Consider the following 4,191-nt stretch of genomic DNA (forward strand, 5'->3'; position numbering starts at 1 on the left):
CGTCAACTCAACCACTTGCTTTCTGTTTCATTCCTTCAGAGGATAGCTTACTCTTACTAGAGCAGCGTCACTCTGATCCAGAGAACCACTTCCCAATCTTAGAGAGGTACTTCATGGTCAAGACTTTCCTCATGCAATCTCGGCCAGGGTACATTCCTCGAATACCATATCCTATCAAAGGAGCCTCTCTACTGGATTACTCAATCTTATAAGCAGTGGCATCTATCTATAGGAATCTCATTTCTTAGATTCCTTAATGGCCTAATTGCCATGGTTGCACGCTCTTGGATACCTTAGGGACATAAAAGAATATTGTTTTAGTCCCTGACATTATCATATATCTAAGCATCATCGAGCTCTAGGTATCACAAGGAACTTACTTATCTCTCTTTGTTTATTAGTTCCCACGCAACCATCCACTATCATGTTCTTATTCATTTCCTTTCATCTCTATCCTCAAGAGGGATCTTGCCTCACTTTACTCTTTCTGACTTTCTTTACCTCTTGACCAATTATTCTTCTAGTCAGGTATTGATCACCATATTCTCATCACATCACATCAAATAGTAAATGTTTAATCATCTTGCTGTGCGGTATCTAGGTCTGGCACCAATGTCATCATTGACCTTTCATTCGTTGTCATATAATCTCTGTCCCTCTTGGTTCACTATCCCTTAGGAATTTGCACCTCTATTCAGGGATTTGAACAAGCTTTAAACATCTCATTCTGTTACCATGCCTCTATCGAGGTCATATCGATTACTTAAGGTACAGGTTGATATTCAGTTCCCTTACTAGGGCATTGACTTATACCTCTGACTGGCTTATTGTATCCTTAACCATTTGTTTCTATGGTCAAATGCTAATCATAAAGTGACCATACTACACAGCAGGCATTAATCATTAAAACATCTCTGCTGTGTGACCTTCCAGTCAGGCACCTTTAACTAATTACCCGAGGCTTAGGTTGTCACCCTGCTTCCCTATTAGGGTCTAGACTCCAATTCCTTATTGGCTTACCATATTCTTAGCCATTACCCTCAGGAGGCGTCTTTCAACTTTGACTCATTCCCTGGTCAAGCTCTCTTAGCCCAACCATTCCTCTCCTGAGGGGGAGTCTCTTAGCAGTGACTACCTATCTCTCAGGTTACTCTTTGTCATTCCTTACTTCTCTTCTATATCTATTTCCCTTGAAGAAAACACCTCACTATCATAATCTCAATTGGACCAATCCTAGTCACCCGTTACTTTTCTAATTAGGTTTTCTCTCACACCGGGCTTTGCTTGAACCAATACTCTGCTTATACCTTAGTCAGGACTTCTACCTGAACTTCCCAACGGTTACCTATCATTAGGTTACTTTTGCCTAAGCACACTTAACTAAATAGTGCTGATAGGCTCAAACCCTAGTACCTTGCTATCTTAGGCCCTTCTTATTCTACCTTTAGTCAGGTCTGTTCAGCTTACATTCTTATCTCTCTCCTTATCTTAAGGATTTACCTGTCAATACTCAGTCTGTCTCTGTGTCACAAGGGTTCTTCCTGTATCTAGAGCTAGCCTGAATGTCTCTTTTTCCAGGTCTTATGGCTCCAACTCCTCTAACTTTGGCTTTCCTCTATTAATCGGAAGGAAATTGAATCCAGCTTAATTAATGATAAGGTTATCTGGAAGGAAATCATGGGTACTCTCTCAGTACTGGTTTACAACTGAAGGAGGTTTCCACATCCTCAACTTGTCCCTGGTCTTCATCTTCCCAAATAGGTACCAATCTCTGGAGACTTAGACCATAGGACTAAGTGAAGTCATCTCCACTCAGTTGGTCACCATACTAATAATTCCCCAAAACTGTTCCAAGAACCAATACCATTTTCTTAAGCCTCCTGTCAATTCCCTAGGCTACCTATTCGTCTCTTTAGGTGCCTAAGCCAATCTGTCTTAGGAGTTCTCTTACTCCTCCAGCTGCTCTTACCGTCTCTTACTACTTTAGAACGGTACAGAGAGAGGACTTATGCAACTTCTCTTTCCTCTGCTTTATCTTTCAGTACGAGCATACTCTAACATGCATTTCTGACATTTTAATGCAAGGAGTGTAAGCTCTTACTGATTGCTATGTCCATAGCATGCCGACTCGACATCTTATCCCTACAAGAGGGAGCCTCTTTCTCTGTTCGCAGCTGCTTCTGGAAGTTATAGGGAGAGGACTTTTGAGGTTCTTTTTCTTTCTATTTGCCCTTCTCTGCTAAGCTCAAGGACATTGAACCCTAGCTTTATTCTTGGCTAGTCGTGCTTCCATTAGGTAAGGTCAACTCCACTTGCCTTGCCTCGGCTGCTTCCCTTTCCCTGATCGGATAGGGCATTTTGCTCCATCTAGAGCAGTGTCAATTCTGACTTGGAGGACCAATTCCTATTTTCTCTAGGAAGATTCCTGGCCAAGAACTTATCCCTTGGAAAGGGTGCCTCTCAACCTAACCCCACGTGACTGAGTATCTCTTAACATCATCGGGAACATGCCAATCTCATAATGCTAGTTCCCCGCATGGCTATCTGTCTCATTCTCATCTCTTTCTCTTCTTTTTAATCCCTAAGAATTCCACTAGGATTATCTACCTTGACTTTACTATCTCCATGTTCCTATTTATCTATTCAGGAACTTGAGATAGCTACTCTATCATAGTGCCCCATCTCTAACGAGGCTTTAAGAGCTTGCTCAGCTTAAGTGGCCACTACACCCTCTTAGCGGTGTACAGACTCAACCCCTAACTATCTTGTTCAACTCATCATTACTCTTCCTCTTGAGGGGGAATCTGATAGCTTTTAAATAGTGGCTACAACTCTCTCTTTGAGCTCTATCAGTCTTACTCTCAGGGACCTCATAGTCCATCAAGTCGTGCCAAGATACCACCTCAGCATCTGAGAGTCACTATCTCTATTCGTCATGACCAGAATTCTTATTCGCCACCACTTTCTTTGGTTCATCATGACAAAACATACTTCTCTCTTACTTCTGCTAGTTTTACTTAGCTTTGTTCATCGTAACCTTAACTGCTGCCTGAAGGACTTCCATGTCCTAGCCTCACTGTAATCCCCAACTAAGTCAACTACTTCCTTTCAAGCAATGAAGGAAGGGTCTGGCTCACAACTCTAGGCCATTAGCACTTTGCTTTCCCTTATCCTCAGGGATTACCAGTGGCAGAAATTAATCTTTAGCTCTTCTGACCTTTTTATATCTATTTAGGAATCAAAGATAACTACTTTGATCGTGCTGCCTTAACCTTGTATCAAGGCTACAGTAATTGTATCTAACTTAGGTTGCCACTTGACCCTTTTTCTTCTAGGGTTTAGACTCATACCTCTATCTGACTTATGAGCCATTATCCCCTTTTCTTTAGAGGGAAGTCTCTTTATCTTTACACAGTGGCTACCTTCCTCTGCGTATAACTCCTTATCATTATTTTATCTGTACCTTTCTAACAGAGGACCCCAACTTCATTTAAAGATCCTTATTACTTATTTTCCCTAGAGCATTCACCTCCAATCCATAACCTTAGTTGGACCTTAGCTAGTATTCCACTACTAGCTCTAACCTGAACTGGGCTTTTCTAAATTCTTGCAGATAGTTCTCTTCTTCCTATGCCAGAACCTCTGCTCTGATACCAAAAATGTCACACCTTACTTATATAGTACCTTAGCATTCATTTAGAACCATTCCAACCACTTTGGATGGTCTTAAACTTAAAAATTTCAATTTGGACGTTAATTTTCGGAAAATTACTGTTCACTGTCCAGTTTTCAGATTACAGGTCCAACTTTGAAAAATCATAACTAATTCTAGAAAAATCGTATGGAGGTGTTCCAAAATTCTACGGAAAGCTCTTTCAATGCTCTTTAAGGGAAAAATATTCAACTGAACTCATCCTCACTGAAAACGTACAGTTTATTGGATTAAATTACTATTCATTTGGTAAAATCTGGACTTTCCAGATTCTGCGCCTTAACTTTGAAAATTCATATCTCTTTGTATACACATCCAAATGATGTGATTTACCACTCATTTTAAGCTTGGGATGCATTATAAGTGTACCAAATTCGTAGCTTAACTCATTCATATGATAGGTCAAACTGAAGCTTGAAATTAACTGCTTCAGGACCTACGTTTTATCCTTAATATCTCTTACTTTAATTCTTTTTATT

The sequence above is a fragment of the Neltuma alba genome, unplaced genomic scaffold (genome assembly GCF_004799145.2).
Source record: "Neltuma alba isolate B1F8T4 unplaced genomic scaffold, ASM479914v2 tig00010566_pilon, whole genome shotgun sequence".
Lineage (NCBI taxonomy): Eukaryota > Viridiplantae > Streptophyta > Magnoliopsida > Fabales > Fabaceae > Neltuma > Neltuma alba.